Source organism: Amblyomma maculatum, chromosome 5 (genome assembly GCF_055883805.1).
Source record: "Amblyomma maculatum isolate TAMU_Amacu chromosome 5, ASM5588380v1, whole genome shotgun sequence".
NCBI classification, from domain to species: domain Eukaryota; kingdom Metazoa; phylum Arthropoda; class Arachnida; order Ixodida; family Ixodidae; genus Amblyomma; species Amblyomma maculatum.
In genome coordinates, this window is record NC_139348.1 from 130789403 (window position 1) to 130816533 (window position 27131).

The window sequence follows — 27131 nt, forward strand, 5'->3', positions numbered from 1 at the left end:
TCTACAAACTTCTCAAAAGGAATAACGCAATTGATTTGTGTAAATGCTATACTAAGACCAAGTTTTGCACTCCTTATTGAGGATAATTACTACAGCCAGTCAGATAAAGGTCCACGAATATTTTGCAACATATCCGAAGCGGTCGAGCACAAAATCTGGGACGTTTGGTATGGAGTGATTCGTTATCAAGAAAGAACGGTGGTGAGAAGCTTTCACTCGGCTCCCCCTCAAGTACTGATGACGGTAGCGAAAACGCGCCGCCCAAGCAAACGCCTGCAAGCGGGGCCTGAACGGCACGCACACTGAAATCTCTCCTGTTCAAAAAATTCAAGACATCTTAACATCGCTTCAGCCAGACGCAGATGGACGCAAAACAAAAAGAAAAGGTCAGACCGCTCGGAGAGCGGCGCCGAAGTGCCTCGTCATGGCTTCGGCGTGTACACGTGTCCAACAAGCGCACAGTCGAGCGGATGCGGAAGTGTTAGCAACCCCAAGAAATAAACCAATCACAGCGAAAAAGAACGTTCTAGAACGTTTTATCAGTGACTGCGCATGCGCGCCACCCGTTTTTCTTGGAGGACTGGCTCACGGGCAGCCAGATCGTCCTTCGTCGCTGGCGTTGCGTGACGTGCCAGGTTCCCTTTAGCGCTATTGACCACCGTGCTCTTCATGGATGTTTGGGCACTGGCGGCTGTTTGCCGTCGTCTTCGTTCGTTGCCACGGGAGGCTGTAAAGGCAGTTGTTATACTCCTGGTCGACCGAGGAACTGGGATGTCTTCGAGCTATGCCTTCGGCTTCCAGGTGAGTGTGGATTTAGGCCTCGCGGCGAGTTATGCTTGTGTCTGTGAAGCTTTATTAACTGCTTACATTGGATTAATGGCGTTTCTGCCATAAAAAATGTAACATGAAATTAGCTCAGTGCTTGTATAGTAGTTTGCCGCGTCTTGCCTTGTATTTCGTCGCTGTCTCCAGAAATGATAGCGATACGAGCTCACTGCTGTTTCTGTCGCGCACTAAGTACCCGTTCAAAAGCCTTTGTGACACACACGGCCACTGTGTCGTGTGGAGGAACAGTTTGCCCGCGTTTTGCTAGACATTCCTGAGCAAGAATCATTTCCGCCTCGCTACTGCATAGAAGCGTGTGCCGCCATTTATCGCATTCTTCTGCCTCTGGTGGGCCTACTGCCGCCGCCAGATTTGCACTCGTTAGGCCTCGTCACATTGTAGCAAGAAAATCTCCTAGTGGCGTAGCGTTCCCGACAACGCTCACAATATTCGCGTTTTGCCCTGCGTTTACCGTGTAATGCAAAAGAGAAGACGCTGAAAGAGGACGTTAACAAGAAGAGTGCAAAGGGGGGGCAGTCTCATCACACTAGTGAAAACGAGAAAGCTTTTCCCGAGTCGCCATCTTGGCCTCCTCGAGCCTGCGCAGCCGCCGTCTGCTGAGCTCCCCCCGCGTCGCCATCTTGCTCTCCTACAGCCCGCGCAGCCGCCGTCTGCACTGTCAGGGCGCCATCTTGTTGCACTGTCAGACGCCACCTCCACGCACGGGTCATTGAACGTGAGCCCCGCGTCGTCATGCTTTGCTGTCAGCCTCCGCTTGCGGGTGAAGGGCCAGCTTCGATTCGCTTTCTTCCGCGAAACTGGGAAAATAAACCGCGACCTCATCCTTCTGCGGAAGTTAAGAAAGTCAATCAGCGGGTAAAAAAAAAAAAAGCCGGCTTCTGCTGGAATCGGCACGCGGAAAACGTCCTACGGTGCGCGTTTACCAACTAGTGTAAGCATGCCTTTATGTGTGTTTACTCTGTGCACTACTTGCATGCCTTATTTCATGTACTGCCGCAGACTTTTAGGGGGAAAGCCTTTCTTGGCTCAAGAGTGATGTAAAGAGGGAAGGGAGTGTGTGTCGAAAGTGCCTTCAATTGGTGTGAGCTAATGTGTGTGCATTGTACTTGATGGTATGCAATGTGTTAATTAAGGATTGCAAATGAATATAAGCTATGAAACTAATAGTAAATAATGATTTATAGCATATATTGATAAGATATATATATAGTGATAATAGATATAATTAACTACAAGATTAGACAATGATAGTGAAATTAATACTGGTTGTCATTGTGTATGTGTGTGTGTGCATGAAAACAAGAAAAGGAATAAAAAAATCATAAAAGTGAATAAAAAAAACGTGCGTGTTTTCGAAATGCCATTGCGTCATACCCTCAACGGTAGAGCATGAGTGCCCTCCTAATTTTCCAACGATATCTCGTACTGCTCGTCCGGTCGTACTAGTAGGTGTAGTACTAGTCGGTGCCGCGTGCCGGAATTTGGGGACTGCGTAAAAACATAGTATCATGATAATTTGTCGTTCTTGTGATTGATTATTGATAGCGATGTAATGGGGGATGACAGATTAATGAAATAATTGTAATTGATTTATTTATTAAATGACGAAATAAAGAAATGTAAAAACTAGAACAAATGTTCAAAGGTGCCAATGTACTCAGATGGAAAAACCAATGCTTGATGATGCTAAATTTAATGAGTTATAGATCAAATAATTAATAAGGCGCCCGACATGCTGTTTCTAAGGATGCGGGATTGAATCACGGCCACGGCGCCGATTTTTGATGTAGACGAAAGCAAGGCGCCCGAGTGCATTGCGATGTCAGCACACTTTAATGAACCCCAGTAGGCCGAAATTTCCGGACTCCGTTCAGAGCTTGCATCTCTTTTAAAACCGAATCTAATTGAAATAATTGAACAAAATCAAATATTGGATAAAAGGGGGTTTAATGGTGTCAAGACGCTCAGAATGAAGCCAATGCTTGATGACGCTAATCAAAAATTGATTGATTGAAGAATTGAAATCATTATAGAAGTTAAAACTGGATAAAGGGGGTTCAGAGGCGTCAAAATGCTCAGAATGAAAAGTTGATAAGATAATTTTATTTATTTATTTATTTCCAATACTTCAAAGACTCCAGGAGTATTTTACATGAGGGGTAGGCTTGACAGTATTGTCGAGATTAACAAAAAAATAAAAAATCAATGGCGGTTCTGAAATGGCTTGGGTTAGAGTGAGCGACGATGTCAGCGGGAAGATTGTTCCAGTCGATGGCTGTCCTTACAAAAAATGAGTTGAGGTGCATTGTCGTTCCAACATGTGGCGGATAAACAGCCAAGGTGTGGCTGATGCGACTGGATGTTCGATGAATCGGCACGATGACTGCTGTGCTAGATAAGGCATGATGAAATATATGAAATATACAGTCTAGATATTTTACGGCGTACTTGTAAGCTTGGGAGACCGGCATTAGCTTTTAGATTAGTGACGCTAGTATTACGAGAATAGTCAGAGAAGATAAATCTAGCTACACGGTTTTGTGTTAATTCAAGTTTTGAAGATGCGGATCCCACAGTGCGCATGCGTACTCCAATTTTAGCCTTACAAGGGTTACATAAGCTAGATGTTTAACAGAAGGTTCCTGAGCTAGGTTACGCCGAAGAAAGCAAAGTATGCGGTTAGCATCGTTAGTAATTGTATTGCAATAAAGAACGTAATTGTAAGAGTTAGTAAGAGTAATTGTATGCAATAAAGAACGAATAGAAGCCACCTTAAATTAAATGTAGTTATGAAAGAATAAGGCTATGATTCCTGAAGCATGTATTAAAACATTTTATGCCGTTAGGAAAACACCCAAGTACATGCGGATGCAACACACGCAGAAATGGATTTTTAAACAAACAACATTCTTCCCAGTCTGCACCTTACACGCTTGATTTGGCATTCGGCTACTGATTTCAAGGCCGCGGGTTCGACGAAGGTCGCAGCAGCCATATATTCAGCAAAGTAGAAATGCAAAAAAGCTCATGAGATGTGCGGTACTAGCGCACTTTAAATTAGCAGTCATCAATTTTTTGTTTACTCTTTCTGTAATGACGCGCATGGCATTATACAGAATACCAGCTTTCACGCGGATCGCGCGAAAAAGCGGAAAATAATTGATTACTATATTTTACCGAATCGAACGAACAATTGAACGAAGGTTTTAAGTAATTGGAACCGAAGCAAAGACTTCGGCTCCAAAGCAAAGCTGCAGTCCCAGATCCGATGAACACGTGTGGTCATGCGTTCATTCAAACAATGCGTAAGCAGCGGAAGATTCTTCTTATTCCGCAGACGGAGCAAAAACAGGGCTTGTCCTGCAGCACGGTGAGGTCAGCATGAAGGATGTTACCAGGGCCACCAGAACCTCCGGAACATACAGCACAGTTGCGTTAGCCATGGTGCCGCGATGGCTGCTCCCATTTCCGCTCATATATTTATTATTTCGCTTTTTGACAGCAGACAAATGCAATGCCTGATGCAGGAACACAAGCTAAATGCAATTGGTGCCTGACGAGGCGTCTGTGCCTATGCAGGCCGGAAAGATGCTACAGCATGTATTTAAGTATAAATCTTTTCCTTGACATGACCAGGTATATAGCCTGACGCTTTTCTAGAAATACAAAAACTTCGCACAAATACAATAGCAAACAACATACCAGGCATTGCATGATATTAGCTTATTTACAAAAAAGCGGCGGAACATGATCGCCAATGTCTCGAAAGTATTAAAAAAGCCGCTAAAACCGTATTTCTTGATAAAATAATCAAATAAAAAGGACGAACACTTTGCGCTACAAATGTATTTGCTGTGCAATTGAAAATCGCAATGCATATTTTTTTAATTCTACAAACTCAGGTCATCTAGGCGCTGGCCCGCAAGGAATCAGCGAGCCGGCCACGGCGAGCGGGGACCCAGGCCGCGCGGCCGGTGCCCAGAGGACGACGTAGGCCCCGTCCGGAGCGCGCGTTCTACTGCAGGCCCCGAAGAAACGTTTTACCAATCCAATCTACAAACTTCTCAAAAGGAATAACGCAATTGATTTGTGTAAATGCTATATTAAGACCAAGTTTTGCACTCCTCTGAGAAATTCGAAGGGTTACTACATGACCCGGAATACTTTTGCGCCAAAGATATTGAGGATAATTACTACAGCCAGTCAGATAAAGGTCCACGAATATTTTGCAACAATGTCCGAAGCGGTCGAGCACAAAATCTGGTACGTTTGGTATGGAATGATTCGTTATCAAGAAAGAACGGTGGTGAAAAGCTTTCACTCGGCTCCCCCTCAAGTACTGATGACGGTAGCGAAAACGCGCCGCCCAAGCAAACGCCTGCAAGCGGGGCCTGAACGGCACGCACACTGAAATCTCCCCTGTTCAAAAAATTCAAGTTATCTTAACATCGCTTCAGCCAGACGCAGACGGACGCAAAACAAAAAGAAAAGGTCAGACAGCTCGGAGAGCGGCGCAGAAGTGCTTCGTCATGGCTTCGGCGTGTACACGTGTCCAAAAAGCGCACAGTCGAGCGGATGCGGAAGTGTTAGCAGCCCCAAGAAATAAACCAATCACAGCGAAAAAGAACGTTCTAGAACGTTTTACCAGTGACTGCGCATGCGCGCCACCCGTTTTTCTTGGAGGACTGGCTCACGGGCAGCCAGATAATCTTTCGTCGCTGGCGTTGCGTGACGTGCCAGGTTCCCTTTAGCGCTATTGACCACTGTGCTCTTCGTGGATGTTTGGGCGCTGGCGGCTGTTTGCCGTCGTCTTTGTTCGTCGCCATGGGAGGCTGTAGAGGCAGTTATACTCCTGGTCGACCGAGGAACCTGGATGTCTTCGAGCTATGCCTTCGGCTTCCAGGTGAGTGTGGATTTAGTCCTCGCGGCGAGTTATGCTTGTGTCTGTGAAGCTTTATTAACTGCTTACATTGGATTAATGGCATTTCTGCCATCAAAAATGTAACATCAAATTAGCTCAGTGCTTGTATAGTAGTTTGCCGCGTCGTGCCTTGTATTTCGTCGCTGTCTCCAGAAATGATAGCGATACGAGCTCACTGCCGTTTCTGTCGCGCACTAAGTACCCGTTCAAAAGCCTTTGTGACACGGTCTCTGTGTCGTGTGGAGGAACAGTTTGCCCGTGGTTTGCTAGACATTCCTGAGCAAGAAGCATTCCCGCCTCGCTACCGCATAGAAGCGTGTGCCGCCATTTATCGCATTTTTCTGCCTCTGGTGGGCCCACTGCCGCCGCCAGATTTGCCCTCGTTAGGCCTCGTCACAGTAGCGAGCAAATTCTCGCAGTGGCGTAGCGTTGAAGACAACGCTCACGATATTCGCGTTTTGCCCTGCGTTTACCGTGTAATGCAAAAGAGAAGATGCTGAAAGACAACGTTAACAAGAAGAGTGCAAAGGGGGGGAGGGGGCAGTTTCATCACACTAGTGAAAACGAGAAAGCTTTTCCCGAGTCTCCATCTTGGCCTCCTCGAGCCTGCGCAGCCGCCGTCTGCTGAGCTCCCCCCGCGTCGCCATCTTGCTCTCCTACAGCCCGCGCAGCCGTCGTCTGCACTGTCAGGGCGCCATCTTGTTGCACTGTCAGACGCCCTCCACGCGCGGGTCATTAAACGTGAGCCCCGCGTCGTCATGCTTTGCTGTCAGCCTCCGCTTGCGGGTGAACGGCCAGCTTCGATTCGCTTTCTTCTGCGAAGATAAAACGCGACCTCATCCTTCTACGGAAGTTAAGAAAGTCAATCAGCGGGTAAAAAAAGAAAAAAAGCCGGCTTCTGCTGGAATCTGCACGCGGAAAGCGTTCTACGTTGCGCGTTTACCAACTAGTGTGAGCTTGTTTTTATGTGTTTACTCTGTGCACGACTTCCATGCCTTATTTCGTGTACTGCCGCAGACGTTTAAGGCGAAAGTCTTCTTGGCTGATGAGTGGTGTAAAGAGCGAAGGGAGTGTGTGTCGGAAGTGCCTTCAATTGGTGTGAGCTAATGTGTGTGCATTGTACTTGATGGTATGCTATGTGTTAATTAAGGATTGCAAATGAATATAAGCTATGAAACTAATAGTAAATAATGACTTATAGCGTATATTGACAAGAGATGTATATAGTGATAATAGAGATAATTAACTCCAAGATTAGACAATGATAGTGAAATTAATACTGGTTGTCATTGTGTATGTGTGTGTGTGCATGAAAACAAGAAAAGGAATAAAAAAATCATAAAAGTGAATAAAAAAAACGTGCGTGTGTTCGAAATGCCATTGCGTCATACCCTCAACAGTAGAGCATGAGTGCCCTCCTAATTTTCCAACGATATCTCGTACTGCTCGTCCGGTCGTAAAAACATAGTATCTAGATAATTTGTCGTTCTTGTGATTGATTATTAATAGCGATGTAATGGGGGATGGCAGATTAATGAAATAATTGTAATTGATTGATTTATTAAATGATGAAATAAAGAAATGTAAAAACTAGAACAAATGTTCGAAGGTGCCAATGTACTCAGATGGAAGAACCAATGCTTGATGATGCCAAATTTAATGAGTTATAGATTAATTAATAAGGCGCCCGACATGCTGTTCCCAAGGATGCGGGATCGAATCACGTCCACGGCGCCGATTTTCGATGTAGACGAAAGCAAGGCGCCCGAGTGCATTGCGATGTCAGCACACTTTAATGAACCCCAGTTGGCCGAAATTTCCGGACTCCGTTCAGAGCTTGCGTCTCTTTTAAAACCAAAACCGAATCTAATTGAAATAATTGAAAAAAAATCAAATATTGGATAAAAGGGGGTTTAAAGGTGTCAAGACGCTCAGAATGAAGCCAATGCTTGATGAGGCTAATCAAAAATTGATTGATTGAAGAATTGAAATCATTATAGAAATTAAAACTGGATAAAGGGGGTTCAGAGGCGTCAAAATGCTCAGAATGAAAAGTTGATAAGATAATTTTATTTATTTATTTATTTCCAATACTTCAAAGACTCCAGGAGTATTTTACATGAGGGGTAGGCTTGACAGTATTGTCAAGATTAACAAAAAAAAAAATAAAATCAATGGCGGTTCTGAAATGGCTTGGGTTAGAGTGAGCGACGATGTCAGCGGGAAGATTGTTCCAGTCGATGGCTGTCCTTACAAAAAATGAGTTGAGGTCCATTGTCGTTCCAACATGTGGCGGATAAACAGCCAAGGTGTGGCTGATGCGACTGGATGTTCGATGAATCGGCACGATGACTGCTGTGCTAGATAAGGCATGATAAAATATATGAAATATACAGTCTAGATATTTTACAGCGTACTTGTAAGCTTGGGAGACCGGCATTAACTTTTAGATTAGTGACGCTAGTATTACGAGAATAGTCAGAGAAGATAAATCTGGCTACACGGTTTTGTGTTAATTCAGTGGTAGATATCAAGTTTTGAAGATGCGGGTCCCACAATGCGCATGCGTACTCCAATTTTAGCCTTACAAGAGTTACATAAGCTAGATGTTTAACAGAAGGTGCCTGAGCTAGGTTACGGCGAAGAAAGCAAAGTGTGCGGTTAGCATCGTTAGTAATTGTATTGCAATAAAGAACGTAATTGTAATAGTTAGTAAGAGTAATTGTATGCAACAAAAGAACGAATAGAAGCCACCTTAAATTAAATGTAGTTATGAAGGAATAAAGCTATGATTCCTGAAGCACGTATTAAAACATTTTATGCCGTTAGGAAAACACCCAAGTACATGCGGATGCAACACGCGCAGAAATGGATTTTTAAACAAACAAAATTCTTCCCAGTCTGCACCTTACACGCTTGATTTGGCATTCGGCTACTGATTTCAAGGCCGCGGGTTCGACGAAGGTCGCAGCAGCCATATATTCAGCAAAGTAGAAATGCAAAAAAGCTCATGAGATGTGCGGTACTAGCGCACTTTAAATTAGCAGTCATCAATTTTTTGTTCACTGTTTCTGTAATGACGCGCATGGCATTATACAGAATACCAGCTTTCACGCGGATCGCGCGAAAAAGCGGAAAATAATTGATTACTATATTTTACCTAATCGAACGAACAATTGAACGAAGGTTTTAAGTAATTGGAACCGAAGCAAAGACTTCGGCTCCAAAGCAAAGCTGCAGTCCCAGATCCGATGAACACGTGTGGTGAAGCGTTCATTCAAACAATGCGTAAGCAGCGGAAGATTCTTCTTATTCCGCAGACGGAGCAAAAACAGGGCTTGTCCTGCAGCACGGTGAGGTCAGCATGAATTACGTTACCAGGGCCACCAGAACCTCCGGAACATACAGCAGAGTTGCGTTAGCCATGGTGCCGCGATGGCTGCTCCCATTTCCGCTCATTTATTTATTATTTCGCTTTTTGACAGCAGACAAATGCAATGCATGATGCAGGAACACAAGCTAAATGCAATTGGTGCCTATGTAGGCCGGAAAGATGCTACAGCATGTATTTAAGTATGAATCTTTTCCTTGACAACACCATGTATATAGCGTGACGCTTTTCTAGAAATACAAAAACTTCGCACAAATACAATAGCAAACAACATACCAGACATGCATGATATTAGCTTATTTACAAAAAAGCGGCGGAACATGATCGCCAATGTCCCGAAAGTATTAAAAAAGCCGCCAAAAACCGTATTTCTTGATAAAATAATCAAATAAAAAGGACAAACACTTTGCGCTACAAATGTATTTGCTGTGCAATTGAAAATCGCAATGCATATTTTTTAACTCTACAAACTCAGGTCATCAAGGCGCTGGCCCGCAAGGAACCAGCGAGCCGGCCACGGCGAGCGGTGACCCAGGCCGCGCGGCCGGTGCCCAGAGGACGACGTAGGCCCCGTCCGGAGCGCGCGTTCTACTGCAGGCCCCGAAGAAACGTTTTACCAATCCAATCTACAAACTTCTCAAAAGGAATAACGCAATTGATTTGTGTAAATGCTATACTAAGACCAAGTTTTGCACTCCTCTGAGGAATTCGAAGGGTTACTACATGACCCGGAATACTTTTGCGCCAAAGATATTGAGGATAATTACTACAGCCAGTCAGATAAAGGTCCACGAATATTTTGCAACAATGTCCGAAGTGGTCGAGCACAAAATCTGGTACGTTTGGTATGGAATGGTTAGTTATCAAGAAAGAACGGTGGTTAAAAGCTTTCACTCGGCTCCCCCTCAAAGTACTGATGACGGTAGCGAAAACGCGCCGCCCAAGCAAACGCCTGCAAGCGGGGCCTGAAATCTCCCCTGTTCAAAAAATTCCAGACATCTTAACATCGCTTCAGTCAGACGCAGACGGACGCAAAACAAAAAGAAAAGGTCAGACAGCTCGGAGACGGCGCCGAAGTGCTTCGTCATGGCGTCGGCGTGTACACGTGTCCAACAAGTGCACAGTCGAGCGGATGCGGAAGTGTTAGCAGCCCCAAGAAATAAACCAATCACAGCGAAAAAGAACATTCTGGAACTTTTTATGAGTGACTGCGCATGCGCGCCACCCGTTTTTCTTGGAGGACTGGCTTGACTGGCTCACGGGCAGCCAGATCGTCTTTCGTCGCAGGCGTTGCGTGACGTGCCAGGTTCCCTTCAGCGCTATTGACCACCGTGCTCTTCGTGGATGTCTGGACGCTGGCGGTTGTTTGCCGTCGTTTTCGTTCGTCGCCACGGGAGGCTGTAGAGGCAGTTATACTCCTGGTCGACCGAGGAATTGGGATGTCCGAGCTATGCCTTCGGCTTCCAGGTGAGTGTAGATTTAGGCCTCGCGGCGAGTTATGCTTGTGTCTGTGAAGCTTTATTAACTGGTTACATTGGATTAATGGCATTTCTGCCATCAAAAATGTAACATGAAATTAGCTCGGTGCTTGTATAGTAGTTTGCCGCGCCTTGCCTTGTATTTCGTCGCTGTTTCCAGAAATGATAGCGATACGAGCTCACTGCCGTTTCTGTCGCGCAATAAGTACCCGTTAAAACCCTTTGTGACACGGCCACTGTGTCGAGTGGAGGAACAGTTTGCCCGTGGTTTGCTAGACATTCCTGAGCATGAAGCATTTCCGCCTCGCTACCGCATAGAAGCGTGTGCCGCGATTTGTCGCATTCTTCTGCCTCTGGTGGGCCCACCGCCGCCGCCAGATTTGCCCTCGTTAGGCCTCGTCACAGTAGCGAGCAAATTCCCGCAGTGGCGTAGCGTTGACGACCACGCTCACGATATTCGCGTTTTCCCCTGTGTTTACCGTATAATGCAAAAGAGAAGACGCTGAAAGAGGACGTTAACAAGAAGAGTGCAAAGGGGGGGGGGGGGGGGCAGTCTCATCACACTAGTGAAAACGAGAAAGCTTTTCCCGAGTCGCCATCTTGGCCTCCTCGAGCCTGCGCAGCCGCCGTCTGCTGAGCTCCCCCCGCGTCGCCATCTTGCTCTCCTACAGCCCGCGCAGCCGCCGTCTGCACTGTCACGGCGCCATCTTGTTGCACTGTCAGACGCCACCTCCACGCGCGGGTCATTGAACGTGAGCCCCGCGTCGTCATGCTTTGCTGTCAGCCTCCGCTTGCGGGTGAACGGCCAGCTTCGATTCGCTTTCTTCTGCGAAGATAAACCGCGACCTCATCCTTCTACGGAAGTTAAGAAAGTCAATCAGCGGGTAAAAAAAGAAAAAAAGCCGGCTTCTGCTGGAATCTGCACGCGGAAAGCGTTCTACGTTGCGCGTTTACCAACTAGTGTGAGCTTCCTTTTATATGTGTTTACTCTGTGCACGACTTCCATGCGTTATTTAATGTACAGCCGCATACTTTTAGGGAGAAAGCCTTTCTTGGCTCATGAGTGGTGTAAAGAGCGAAGGGAGTGTGTGTCGGAAGTGCCTTCAATTGGTGTGAGCTAATGTGTGTGCATTGTACTTGATGGTATGCTATGTGTTAATTAAGGATTGCAAATGAATATAAGCTATGAAACTAATAGTAAATAATGATTTATAGCATATATTGATAAGATATATATATAGTGATAATAGATATAATTAACTACAAGATTAGACAATGATAGTGAAATTAATACCGGTTGTCATTGTGTATGTGTGTGTGTGTGTATGACAACAAGAAAAGGAATTAAAAAAAAACATAAAAGTGAATAAAAAAAACGTTCAAGTGTTCGAAATGCCATTGCGTCATACCCTCAATGGTAGAGCATGAGTGCCCTCCTAATTTTCCAACGATATCTCGTACTGCTCGTCCGGTCGAAAAGCCTTCGGCCTAGGTGTAGTACTAATCGGTGCCGCGTGCCGGAATTTGGGGACTGCGTAAAAACATAGTATCATGATAATTTGTCGTTCTTGTGATTGGTTATTGATAGCGATGTAATGGGGGATGACAGATTAATGAAATAATTGTAATTGATTTATTTATTAAATGATGAAATAAAGAAATGTAAAAACTAGAACAAATGTTCAAAGGTGCCAATGTACTCAGATGGAAAAACCAATGCTCGATGATGCTAAATTTATTGAGTTATAGATCAATTAATTAATAAGGCACCCTGCATGCTGTTCCCAAGAATGCGGGATCTAATCACGGCCACGGCGCCGATTTTTGATGTAGACGAAAGCAGGGCGCCCGAGTGCATTGCGATGTCAGCACACTTTAATGAACCCCAGTTGGCCGAAATTTCCGGACTCCTTTCAGAGCCTGCGTCTCTTTTAAAACCAAAACCGAATCTAATTGAACAAAATCAAATATTGGATAAAAGGGGGTTTAAAGGTGTCAAGACGCTCAGAATGAAGCCAATGCTTGATGACGCTAATCAAAAATTGATTGATTGAAGAATTGAAATCATTATAGAAATTAAAACTGGATAAAGGGGGTTCAGAGGCGTCAAAATGCTCAGAATGAAAAGTTGATAATTTTATTTATTTATTTATTTCCAATACTTCAAAGACTCCAGGAGTATTTTACATGAGGGGTAGGCTTGACAGTATTGTCGAGATGAACAAAAAAAAATTTCTATGGCGGTTCTGAAATGGCTTGGGTTAGAGTGAGTGACGATGTCAGCTGGAAGATCGTTCCAGTCGATGGCTGTCCTTACAAAAAATGAGTTGAGGTGCATTGTCGTTGAAAATGTGGCGGATAAACAGCGAAGGTGTGGCTGATGCGACTGGATGTTCAATGAATCGGCATGATGACTGCTGTGCTAGATGATAAGGCATGATAAAATTTATGAAATAAACAAAGTCTAGATATTTTACGGCGTACTTGCAAGCTTGGGAGACCGGCATTAGCTTTTAGATTAGTGACGCTAGTATTACGAGAATAGTCAGAGAAGATAAATCTGGCTACACGGTTTTGTGTTAATTCAGTGGTAGATATCAAGTTTTGAAGATGCGGGTCCCACAATGCGCATGCGTACTCCAATTTTGGCCTTACAAGAGTTACATAAGCTAGATGTTTAACAGAAGAAGGTGCCTGAGCTAGGTTACGCCGAAGAAAGGCAAGTGTGCGGTTAGCATCGTTAGTAACGGATGTAACGTGAGAATTCCATGTAAGATCACTAGAAATTGTGACACCTAAATATTTCAAAAAAGATACCGAGGAGATAGTAGTTCCGTTTAGTAAGTAGTTGTACGAAGAATAGTGTTGGCGTCGGTGGAAGGTAATTAGGGCCGTTTTGTTAACATTTAGGGTCAATAACCAATTTCGACACCATTCCTCGACTTTTGCCAGATCGGCCTGAAGAGCCAAATTATCAGTAGGGTTATGTATGGGACGGTAAATAACAGTCATCGGCAAAAAGGCGGATATTAGAAGAGATGGAGCTGGGTAGGTCATTAATATAATTGATCAGTTAAATAAAATAATCAGAGGCAGAAATGCATTCAAAATGCATTTCTGCTCAGAATGCCAGGCTAATGTTTAATGATGGCGAGCATTCGTGCATAAAGAATATGAAATAAAAATATAAAATATGAAAAAGTGAGAAACCTTTTTTATGAAACGCTAACACATCATAAGGGAGCACACGTGTCCTGCTAATTTTCGCGCCAGCTATGTGATACGGCTATAGAGACGTTAAAATTATTCATGCATCAGCTAAGCAGCGTTTTGTCTAATTTGCCAGGTTTTGACTCCAAGCTTCAATGTATACAACCGCCCTTTTTATCAGATGTGGTAGTTGTTTTTTCTTTTCCGCCACTGCATGTGTTGGGCGTTTGCGAATAACTCACGCGCAGGTACTGCAAGCGAGCAACATATTCCCAGCACCGCACGTACTCTGTACGCTTACAACGAGGAAAGCAAACTTCACTGCGCAGAAGCACACTCCTCAGAACTCCCTGCGCCGCTTTGCATTCCTGCCCCCTCACTAAACCACCGTAAGCTAACTTTGGCCAAGGGTTAAAAAATAAAACATTTGAGCTAGACAAGGGAAACCACTTGAATACAGCCGTCTGGCGCACTACAGGCAACTTTTTTTTGTTATTAACGTTAATAATTGGGATAACTCCCTAAACCTTTCAATATTCACTTTAGACAATAAATGTGATTTTCATAGTTGGAGAGCACCTTCGGAAACCCCCATTCGATTTATTTCTGACAAAGAAAGCCTCACGTGTATCTTTTCTTTTTTTTTCGGGCTCTATGAGAGAAAGCCCGCGAAAAAACACTTGTCTAACGCTTTCGCGCGCCATTAACGAACTCGACAGCAGTGACTCGACAGCCGATTTCCGGTGGTAGGAGGATATGCTGGCGATGGTTGCAGCGAGCGCGGTGAGCTCACTGCAACGTGCACCGTCACGTGCGCCGGCTGGCTGAGGCGGGCGAAGAATCTAACGCGGACATATCGGCCTGCCGCTGCAACAGGGCCATGACGCTGCCGTCTCAGCTGTTTTTTTTTTTTTGATTTCTTAATACGCCCAAGAAACATCCCGGACGAGTCCCACTGCTAAAAGCTTTTAACGAGGTCGTAAATCCTTATCGCTTAGCAGATGGTGGTTCGTTCACTTAAACCATCGTTCAGAGCAGCGCAGTCGTAGCGCGCGAATGCGAGTCACGTGATTTTTTTTTGTATTTCGCGCGCATTCCTTACAGATCGAGGGGAAAAAACGCGTGAGGCGTTCGTTGTCACAAATAAATGGAATATGTTCTTAAGGTGCTCTCCACCTTTGCAAATCACATTTATTGCCTAAAGTAAACACTAGTTAGAAATTTAGGAAAATTGTCTTCAGTAATAATTATTGCGAAACAAAAAATTGCCTGTGGTACGTCAGACGGCCAGCTTTAGCAACTGGTTTTCCTGACCTATCTCAAATGTTGTATTTTTTAACCTTTCACTAAATTTAGCTTGCACACCCTGTATAGATAGTTACTAAGACAGTGATAGCCAATAATAGTGCCAGTTTTTGTTAGTAAGACTGATTAGGTAATTGAGTGAGATTTTAGGTCAGCTATAGTCCTCATCACTTGAGGTCAACAGATTAGTTAATAAAATAGTGATAGTTAATGATACCGATGAGTCATCAGCTGATCACGCAATAGGAAAATGGATGGACAAGATGTGAAGTTTATGGCGTCCTGCGTACATGCAACTAAACATGTTTTGACAAGTGTAGATGTTGGAATAGCACCGGAGGTGTCGAAATAGCATCGGAAGTTGGAAAACGCAGAACAACCTTATGACGGAACGATGTTCGGAACTTCCCAACGTTTCGCATTCCGCTCTTAAGGGGACTCGAAGGACTCCGAAACGATTCTTGCAGTGATATTCTAATTCAAGAAATGTATATAGGTAGTCTTTGTATTTGAGTGAAATTTAAAATCTTTGCGTGGAGCCTGTAATTTGTAAAAGCTTTTTGAAAAGTGCTCTTCATGACCGCTCGAAACCCTTTATGGCGGCGACAGCAAACCTCTGCACGTTGTTATTACGCCTCCTGCAACACCGCTACCGATGACAGGTGTACACGTGCCATGTTTTTACAATGTGTAAGACTTTGTTTCATTTATTTTTTGCTGCAGGCCTTCCTATCATGACGCCATTCGTGCGACCAGCTGATTTCGACACCACACGCGTACCAGTTGCACACTGTGTAGAATATTTCTCCTGCTGCGACATACCTCCACAGTGCTTCAGGCCGTCGGTTCAACGTTCCTAGAGTAAGCCCTCAGATTATATTTGCTCACGTTTTCTGGTTACAGCTCTGTCCTTGTTATTACAGGTATTTTACCGGCGCGGCGACAGGGGACGAGGAACAAGAAGAGACAAGACAAGCGTTCGGACTAACAACTGAAGGTTTAATGAAACAAGGAAATATATTCTCACATGACGACCAGAAGCCCATGCGCTATCCCCTCCCACGAAAAAACCAAAACATACAGCTATGGATCCAAATATGACAGCTCACAATCACTGATAATTACTGAAGGTGTGCTAACGCACGTGTCACTATTTTTATGGATGTGATAGGCTTCACTGAGTTCTCTGGTCAATTTGTTTTGATTCCTGAAAATAATCTTCGCTTTATCAAGGATAGGAGTGCATGCGTTTTTCGACACCTTCGATGCATGCATTCCGATCATTGATAAAGCTAAGATTATTTTCAGGAATCAAAACAAATTGACCAGAGAACTCAGTGAAGCCTATCACATCCATAAAAATAGTGACACGTGCGTTAGCACACCTTCAGTAATTATCAGTGATTGTGAACTGTCATATTTGGATCCATAGCTGTATGTTTTGGTTTTTTCATGGGAGGGGATAGCGCATGGGCTTCTGGTTGTCATGTGAGAATATATTTCCTTGTATGTTTCATTAAACCTTCAGTTGTTAGTCCGAGCGCTTGTCTTGTCGTCTCTTCTTGTTCCTCGTCCCCTGTCGCCGCGCCGGTAAAATATCGAAGATGGACCAACTAGCTTAAATCTGTGTTGTTATTACAGATGCGTGGGCTTCGGTTCTGACTGCACATGGCACCGGGGGCCCGTCGTTCGTGCTCACACCTGATGCGCTGGCAAGCTTCTGCCACATTTGTCATTCTTCAGAGGCGCTTGGAACCCATCGCAGTTTCTATACCAAGTGAGGAGTGCAACCGAAATCATTTTAAACCAGGCTTGCCACATCATATGTACGGCAGATGTGTACTTTAAGGGAAGCTGAAACGGTTTTCGTATTGCATAAAAATCGGTGGTTGGAAAGAAGGGGTCTCGTTAATAATGTGCGTCAATTTATTGTAAATTATGTAGACAAAAAAAAAAGAAAAACGAACGCTTGTTAAAAACACGCCACGGCCATGCCATCGCCGAAACTGGGGAAAGGGCGAATGTGACGCGAATCACGGCATGCCTGCCGGTCGGCTAGGTCGGACGCGCGTTTTGCATGCTTCTCTCCATCCCACGTACGCTTTAGTGATCGACAGGTCAGCGCAATCTGCTGCTGGTGCCGTTTGTTTACAGTTCGGTTCTGCGCTGAAGTTTCCGCGTGTTCAGATTCGACGAGGTCAACCAGCAGATACGCGGCTGTTGCGGAGTGCGGCGCCGCGCTTCTCGACGCTCTCCGACTATATAGTGAGCCTATTTTTCTCAGTTGTAAAATAAACGTCGTCCGATGTTCAAAAAATACTTTCCTCGTGTCAGAAAGCATTGTAAGTGCGTGAAGCGACTAGTGCCTATCAGCGAGGCTTTCCCTTGTGCTAACCATTGGTGGTCAAGGTGACGTGGTGCTTTGTAGTTTTCCAGAATAAGCTTTCAGCGCAGTGGGTCTCTGTCATGAAAAGGAAAGAAAAAATATGATTATTCTCTGGAATAAGCTGTGCTTTGCACTGATGATTGTCGATGACGATAATCGATTCTCGGTAGCGATTGCGGCCACTCGGGATTCTAATTAAATCAGCGCAACTAAGTCCGCATGCCGTCCTGCCATTGTTCCCGCACCTAATTAGGTTAATACCGTTTTTGCACGGCTGGTTTTTACGTCGTTGCTCTTAACAGAGGAGACTAAACTTAATACGCGATTCGTGGCTTACTGTTGCACAGCTCGCTGCCGTTCACGGCTAGTCAACAGTTACCAGTTAGGCACAGCAAACGATATGTGATTGGTAGAATGAAGCTGCATTTTCAGTAGTCATTTATAACGCAGTGAGTGGAATGCCGTGCTGCTCGCGCGGCAGCGGTACACTCAAGCATCGTCCGAAGGCAGCACTGCCTCCACATGCCACGCCTCCCGCAAGCTGTCCGTCGATCCCTTGCGCTAGCGTCAAGAAAGCGTGCTTAGAGTTATTGCTATCTTAAATAATAAGCCCAGGAATAACGGAATGTAAAAAAAAAAAAATTAATCCTTATTGTGGATCGCTGACCCACAGCGAGATGCGGGTTGGAGTAATAACTGCGATACAAGCAAATTTCTCTTCACAGCTGCGTAGCGGCTCATCCGAGTGTCTTGTATACATTAGCTCCTTTGCTAAGGCGGCGTCGTAATTAACGATATCTTCATTTCAGTATGAGACAGTGATTTACAGTAGGCAGTTGTATGAGTAGCTCGTTTACTACAGCGCTGCTCAATTCCCAAGCGTCGTCTGCTCTAGCGCCAATGAGAAATTAATAGGGTGTTTCCACGTAAGATCGAACAAACGATGGTTGGTCGACCTTTTATATTTCTTGCAAAATTTTATACATTGTTGTCTGATGACTGCAAAGAAGAGTGCTGCGATTGGTTTTGCTGCCAAAACATTTTTCGGGGCACAGGGAATTAATAACGACGAAGGGCTGGAGTGCTGCGCTTATCTTCTCTGCTGTTTTGACGAACTTTGGTTATGAATTATACAAATATGTTAATGTTAGATAGCTGAAAAGTGTCTGACTAAATTCATGCATGTTTTTATTTTTATGCAGTAAATGTTTGCTTAACATTTTACCTACTTTGCAGTGCTTTATTTCAATAAATATTTATGGCAGAACAGCAATAATTTGACCCTTTGTTCTCAGCATAGTTATCTATCAAAAAGCTAAAGCTTATTATTATATAACGTTTCAATAGAGAGATACAATATCGCTAATTTCAAGAAAACAGCCAACAATAAAAATTTCTGAGGACAATTAAAAAAAATTATATATTTTAAACTTTGTCCATCTATTCTCCTCTGCCTCAACTTTCAAAATCATATAAAACATATATAATTTTGTTGCACTAGTAATTACGGCAACTTCAATAAGGCCCTTGTGCAAGGCACTGGCACCACGCAGATATCAAGATTCTAGGGCATTTGTGAATAGCCCACGATTTTTAAAATTTGGCATAATATTGTGTCAGGAAGAAATATATTTACAAAAGAGGATTAAAGATATATACATTGAGAGACACCCAAGGAGCCAGGCAAATGTGGCCCCAGCATTCGACGCACTTATCTTCACCTTCCACAAACGAGCGCGCCACTTCAACCTTATCGTTCTCCACCCGTAACAATATTGCATCTAGTCATCTTTTGTTTCGACATTGTAAATTAGTAGTGAAAGACACAGCAGTGAATGATTCAGAATTAGTTTTGTACGCGTATAGTTCATGATGCGCTGTATCATCGGGCAGCGCACAGACGTTCTTCGCAATCACCTTCATCATAACAATAAAACTTTCTGGGGACAGAAAAAAAAAATCCCATTTTTGATACCTTCTAAACTTTGTCTAGGTATTCTCCTTCGCGTTAACATTCAATATTATTAAAAACATATTGCATAATATTGATGCGCTAGTAGTTACGGCCAGTCCAATAAGACGCTTACAGAAGAATTTGCAATTGTTGTAGATTCGAATTCTTGCCCGCTAAGCGTAGAAAATGCAAGCAGGATTGAATTTAAGGTATTTAAAAGATGCCCAACTGTACAGAAAAGATACCGACGCAACTGAGGACGTCAATTTTGAGATGATATGGTCACCGGAGCGGTCATGAGTGCTGGGGTATGCTCACCCCAGACGTTCGTTAAAAGAGGCGGCGCAGTGAGAACTCGTTTTCGCGTCTTCACACCGCCAGAGTTCAAAACAGTGGTACCTCTCGGGTAGCTGTTCAACGCATGTGCACTGAAGCTTCGCTATTTTATCTGCCCTTTCCTTGCTCGCGTCACTACAAGTTGCTAATAACACGGGATAACACGCATAGCCGGGACTACATGGAAGAAACTGTGTACAGGAATGAAAATATGCGCTCTCGAATCATTCGAATAAATGAACGCAGCCCAGAAACACCGTTTTAATGAGGCAGTTTTCTATGCCCTTCACAATTTTTCCATTCCACTAAAATTACTTGGAATACGTTGCATTTTCATCGAACTTTATCGTCTTTCTGTGTAATCCGCGTTATGGTGATTGCGAGAAACGTTTGTGTGCGGTCCAATGCCGCCTCGCATCAGGAACTTTAAGCGTACAAAACTGATTCCGAATCATTCACTGCTTTGTCTGTCACCGCTACTGTGCAACGTCGAGACAAGAAATGACTATATGCAATAATGCTACTGCTGGAAAACGTTCGGGACGAAGTCGCGCGCTCCTTTGTGGAAGGTGAGAAGTGCGTCGAACGCTGGGCCCTCAATGTCTGGCTCCTTGGCCGTCTCTCAATGCATATGCATTTAATCCTTTTTTGTAAATGTATTTCTTCCTGTTACAATATTATGCCAAAATTTAAATATCCTGGGCTATTCACAAATGCCCTAGAATCTTCATATCTGCGTGGTGCCAGAGCCTTGCATAAGGGCCTTATTGAAGTGGCCGTTATTACTAGTGCAACAAAATTACGCAGCACGTTTTAATGATTTTGAAAGCTGAGGCAGAGGAGAATAGATAGACAAAGTTTCGCTGTCGACTTACTCGCCAGCGTTTTTCGCAGCACCGTTTTTTGGAACTGTTGGTTGCTTTAACATTTACAGTAAGTGTCCAAGCTGTTTTACATTGTTCGAATGGTCAATGAGATTTTAAATCGGGCTGTGAAGTCATCTGAAGCAGCGCGCACGCAGCAACATCGCCGGCTTCGGCTTGGTATACCGAGAATGACGTCATGATGGGCCCGGCCTATCACGGACAACAGCGGCGTTTGTTTGGAGGGCGGACGCGCTTGGGCTCGTTTTCTTGTAAAAAGTGTCGTTTGCGTTTATTTCTGCCATTTTTAGCCACGATAGTCTTGTTCAGTGGACAAAACACTATAAAGACGTGTTTCAGCTTCCCTTAAAGCCTCGGTTGCAAGCAGCCTTTATTTCTGTACTCTTATTGTGTCATGCAGTCAAGCACCCTCATGCATACAAGAGGACCTCCTGTGTATCCGGCCGTTTTGTTCCACTTTACCTGCCTCTTTTACCATTCGTTGCAGTAACCTGGTTATTGTGTTGGATGTTTCAAAACTGCGTGCACTCTCGGGTGCTTTGTTTGCAGGTATCCTTTCTCCACTAGAGCCAGTGCTGTCGGCAGGGAATACTACGATGTGCCAGACCTCATGCATGATCAACTACATTGATCGTGCATATTTCCCCATGTATTGCATGACTTAGTTGTGTCAGTGGCGTGTTTAGTCGGCACCGGTGTTGATACTTTGTAAGAAGACAGTTGTGTGAATGTGCATGTGTGCAATGAGGATGCCCAAACAGTTGTTATTACGCTATTTTTACCAATGACAAATTGGTGCAGCTGCCGGAAAGATCTATACTTTTTGCCCTTGATGAAAGAGAAGAGAGTGCAGGCATAATAGCAGCTGCCGTCAAGGTTTTCTGTCTTAGTTGTTTGAGTTCGCTCCGCAACTTAGCCCTTTCTCTGACGGAATGCCACTCACAACGGCCACCAAAGCTTGTGGTCTACCAGTCGCTGTAGGTTCAATACCCACCCCGCGTCGCCTACTCACCACATATCCAAGATTCTTCCATGGCGACCTTTTCGAGAATGCCGAAGACTACGTGAACGCAGATCCTGCGCTTTTCTACCTGACGAATTATGCATTGATTCCTCACGTTTTCGAGCTCGTTTACTTTGCTCTTCACGAGAATTGGAAGCCTTCTCTGCATACTGCGACAACATGCGATAACGCATCTTCAATCAGATGGTATGCTGTTAATACAGCAGAAGAGCTCTTCGCATTTTGTCCTGAGTTCCTTTACTGCGGCAGTGTCGATGAAACGGGGAATGCAAGGATCTAAAACTGGAAATTCAAGGAGATGAGACCAAACGTTCGACGATCATGTACTCCTTTTCGCGTTCGATTTGTGTTTTCATCATTTGAAGTGTGTCAATAGCGGCGTCAGTCGGTCCTCACAATTCCTGTGCATTTGCTAGGTATCGTGGCAATGCAGAGAACTAGGTGCCGAAAAAAAGTCCGCTATACAGTCACAAACGTATTCATATAGTGCAAGGCGACACAAGAAGCTACAACGCCAGAAATCGTTGGACTGGAACTACATGAAAGCAACAGATCTTCGGCTTTTCAACCTGAGGAATTATGCATTGATTCTTCGTGTTTTCGAGGTCGTTTAATTTGCTCGTCACGAGAATCCGAATACAACTCGGCATACTGCGATGACATGTGATAACGAATCTTCAATCAGATGGTATGCTGTTGATACAGCAGAAGAGCTCTTCGCATTTTATCCTGGAGTCCTTTGCTGCGGCAGTGTCGATGAAACGGGGAATGCAAAGATCCCAAACTGGAAATTCAAGGAGATGAGACCAATGTTCGACGACCATGTACTTCCTTTTGTGAGGGTTCAATTTGGGTTTTCATCATCTGAAGTGTGTCAATAGCGTCGTCAGTCTGTCCTCAATATTCCTGTGCCTATGCTAGGCATCGTGGCATGCCAGAGAACTAGTTGCCGAAAAGAATTCAGCTACATAGTCACAAACGCATTCATATATTGCAAGTCGACACAAGCTATATCGCCAGAAATGTTTGGACTGGAACTACATGAACGCGAAACATCTTCAGCTTTTCAACCTGTGGAATTATGCATTGATTCTTCGTGTTTTCGAGCTCGTTTAATTTGCTCGTCACGAGAATCTCAATCCTTCTCCGCATACTTCGATGACATACAATAACACAACTTCAATCAAATGGTATGCTGTTGATACCGCAGAAGAGCTTTTCGCATTTCATCCTGGAGTCCTTTGCTGCGGCAGTGTCGATGAAACGGAGAATGCAGATGCCATACTATGAATACAAGGTGCTGACAGCAAAAGTTCGGCGGCCACGTCCATTTAGTCAGGGCTCTTTTCATTCGATTTGGGTTTTCAACACTTGATGTGGTTCAATCAAGGCGGCGTTTGGTCCTCACAAGTTCTATGCTTTTTCTACCTATTTCATGCCATAGAATGAGTTTCGAAAGGTATGCCACTAAACAGACACAAACGTATTCATATATTGCAAGTCGACACAAGAAGCTACATCGCCAGAAATGTTTGGACTGGAACTACATGAACGCAACAGATCTTCGGCTTTTCTACCTGAGGAATTATGCATTGATTCTTCGTGTTGTCGAGCTCGTTTAATTTGCTCGTCACGAGAATCGCAATCCTTCTCTGCATACTGCGACAACATGGGATAACGCGTCTTCAATCAGATGGTGCGTGGTTGATACCGGAGAAGAGCTCTTCGTATTTTACCCTGGAGTCTTTGCTGTGGCAGTGTCGACGAAACGAAAAATGCAGATGCCATACTATGAATACAAGGTGATGAGAGCAAAAGTTCGGTGGCCACGTCCATTTAGTCAGCGCTCTTTTCATTCGATTTGGGTTTTCAACATTTGATGTGGTTTTACCACGGAGTCGTTTGGTCCTCAAAAGTCCTGTTCCTTTTCTTCGTATTATTTCCTGCCAGAGAACTAGTTGCCGAAAGGAATTCTGCTACATAGAAACCCAGTCATATATTGCAGGTCGACACAAACTACTTCGCCAGAAATGTTTGGACTGGAACTACATGAACGCAACAGATCTTCGGTTTTTCTACCTGAGGAATTATGCATTGATTATTCGTGTTTTCGAGCTCGTTTAATTTGCTCGTCACGAGAATCGCAATCCTTCTCTGCATACTGCGACAACATGGGATAACGCGTCTTCAATCAGATGGTGCGTGGTTGATACCGGAGAAGAGCTCTTCGTATTTTACCCTGGTGTCTTTGCTGTGGCAGTGTCGACGAAACGAAGAATGCAGATGCCATACTATGAATACAAGGTGATGAGAGCAAAAGTTCGGTGGCCACGTCCATTTAGTCGGGGCTCTTTTCATTCGATTTGGGTTTTCAACATTTGATGTGGTTTTACTACGGAGTCGTTTGGTCCTCACAAAATTCTCCACACAAGCAGCTACATCGCCAGAAATGTTTGGACTGGAACTACATGAACGCAACAGATCTTCGGCTTTTCAACCTGAGGAATTATGCATTGATTCTTCGTGTTTTCGAGCTCGTTTAATTTGCTCGTCACGAGAATCAGAATCCTCCTCTGCATACTGCAATAACATCGGATAAAACGTCTTCAATCAGATGGTATGCTGTTGATACAGGAGACGAGCTGTTCGTATTTTACCCTGGAGTCTGCTGCGGCAGTGTCGACGAAACGAAAAATGCAGATGCCATACTATGAATACAAGGTGATGAGAGCAAACGTTCGGTGGCCACGTCCATTTAGTCAGGGCTCTTTTCATTCGATTTGGGTTTCCAACTCTTGATGTGGTTTTACCACGGAGCCGTTTGGTCCTAAAAAGTCCTGTTCCTTTTCTTCGTATTATTTCCTGCCAGAGAACTAGTTGCCGAAAGGAATTCCACTACATAGTCCGAAACCCAGTCATATATTGCAAGTCGACACCAGCTACATCGCCAGAAATGTTTGGACTGGAACTACATGAACGCAACAGATCTTCGGCTTTTCAACCTGAGGAATTATGCATTGACTCTTCGTGTTGTCGAGCTCGTTTAATTTGCTCGTCACGAGAAAAGCAATCGTTGTCTGCATACTGCGAGAACATGGGATAACGCGTCTTCAATCAGATGGTGCGTGGTTGATACCGGAGAAGAGCTCTTCGTATTTTACCCTGGAGTCTTTGCTGTGGCAGTGTCGACGAAACAAAAAATGCAGATGCCATACTATGAATACAAGGTGATGAGAGCAAAAGTTCGGTGGCCACGTCCATTTAGTCAGGGCTCTTTTCATTCGATTTGGGTTTTCAACATTTGATGTGGTTTTACCACGGAGTCGTTTGGTCCTCAAAAGTCCTGTTCCTTTTCTTCGTATTATTTCCTGCCAGAGAACTAGTTGCCGAAAGGAATTCTGCTACATAGAAACCCAGTCATATATTGCAAGTCGACACAAACTACTTCGCCAGAAATGTTTGGACTGGAACAACATGAACGCAACAGATATTCGGCTTTTCTACCTGAGGAATTATGCATTGATTCTTCGTGTTTTCGAGCTCGTTTAATTTGCTCGTCACGAGAATCTCAATCCTTCTCTGCATACTGCGACAACATGGGATAACGCGTCTTCAATCAGATGGTACGTGATTGATACCGGAGAAGAGCTGTTCGTATTTTACCCTGGAGTCTTTGCTGTGGCAGTGTCGACGAAACGGAGAATGCAGATGTCAAACTATGAATACAAGGTGATGAGAGCAAACGTTCGGTGGCCACGTCCATTTAGTCAGGGCTCTTTTAATTCGATTTGGGTTTCCAACTCTTGATGTGGTTTTACCACGGAGCCGTTTGGTCCTAAAAAGTCCTGTTCCTTTTCTTCGTATTATTTCCTGCCAGAGAACTAGTTGCCGAAAGGAATTCCACTACATAGTCCGAAACCCAGTCATATATTGCAAGTCGACACCAGCTACATCGCCAGAAATGTTTGGACTGGAACTACATGAACGCAACAGATCTTCGGCTTTTCTACCTGAAGAATTATGCATTGATTCTTCGTGTTTTTGAGCTCGTTTAATTTGCTCGTCACGAGAATCGCAATCCTTCTCCGCATACTTCGATGACATACAATAACACAACTTCAATCAAATGGTATGCTGTTGATACCGCAGAAGAGCTTTTCGCATTTCAACCTGGAGTCCTTTGCTGCGGCAGTGTCGATGAAACGGAGAATGCAGATGCCATACTATGAATACAAGGTGCTGACAGCAAAAGTTCGGCGGCCACGTCCATTTAGTCAGGGCTCTTTTCATTCGATTTGGGTTTTCAACACTTGATGTGGTTCAATCAAGGCGGCGTTTGGTCCTCACAAGTTCTATGCTTTTTCTACCTATTATTTCATGCCATAGAATGAGTTTCGAAAGGTATGCCACTAAACAGACACAAACGTATTCATATATTGCAAGTCGACACAAGAAGCTACATCGCCAGAAATGTTTGGACTGGAACTACATGAACGCAACAGATCTTCGGCTTTTCAACCTGAGGAATTATGCATTGACTCTTCGTGTTGTCGAGCTCGTTTAATTTGCTCGTCACGAGAATCGCAATCCTTCTCTGCATACTGCGACAACATGGGATAACGCGTCTTCAATCAGATGGTGCGTGGTTGATACCGGAGAAGAGCTCTTCGTATTTTACCCTGGAGTCTTTGCTGTGGCAGTGTCGACGAAACGAAAAATGCAGATGCCATACTATGAATACAAGGTGATGAGAGCAAAAGTTCGGTGGCCACGTCCATTTAGTCAGGGCTCTTTTCATTCGATTTGGGTTTTCAACATTTGATGTGGTTTTACCACGGAGTCGTTTGGTCCTCAAAAGTCCTGTTCCTTTTCTTCGTATTATTTCCTGCCAGAGAACTAGTTGCCGAAAGGAATTCTGCTACATAGAAACCCAGTCATATATTGCAAGTCGACACAAGCTACATCGCCAGAAATGTTTAGACTGGAACTGCATGAACGCAACAGATCTTCGGCTTTTCAACCTGAGGAATTATGAATTTAATCTTCGTGTTTTCGAGCTCGTTTAATTTGCTCGTCACGAGAATCGCAATCCTTCTCCGCATACGGTGATGACATACAATAACGCATCTTCAATCAAATGATATGCGTTTTATACCGCAGAAGAGCTTTTCGCATTTGATCCTGGAGTCGTTTGCTGCGGCAGTGTCGATGAAACGGAGAATGCAGATGCCATACCATGAATACAAGGTGATGAGAGCAAAAGTTCGGCGGCCACGTCCATTTAGTCAGGGCTTTTTTCATTTGATTTGGGTTTTCAACACTTGATGTGGTTCAACCAAGGCGGCGTTCGGTCCTCACAAATTCTATGCTTTTTCTTCGTATAATTTCATGCCATA

The 27131-nt window shown here is 44.2% G+C and overlaps 1 long non-coding RNA gene across 3 annotated transcripts; it reads left to right on the forward strand.

The window, feature by feature from the left end:
• Positions 1-232: 232 nt before the first annotated feature.
• On the forward strand, positions 233-23010 carry LOC146189552 (uncharacterized). Of its 3 annotated transcripts, none has more exons than XR_014707672.1 (4): positions 233-801; positions 15875-16012; positions 16793-16928; positions 21261-23010. It is a non-coding gene; the product is annotated as an uncharacterized LOC146189552 (long non-coding RNA). The 3 variants fall into 3 exon arrangements; XR_014707670.1 differs by lacking the exons at positions 233-801; positions 21261-23010 and adding exons at positions 5575-5749; positions 9634-10625 and having other exon boundaries at positions 16793-20296; XR_014707671.1 differs by lacking the exon at positions 21261-23010 and having other exon boundaries at positions 16793-20296.
• Positions 23011-27131: the final 4121 nt, after the last annotated feature.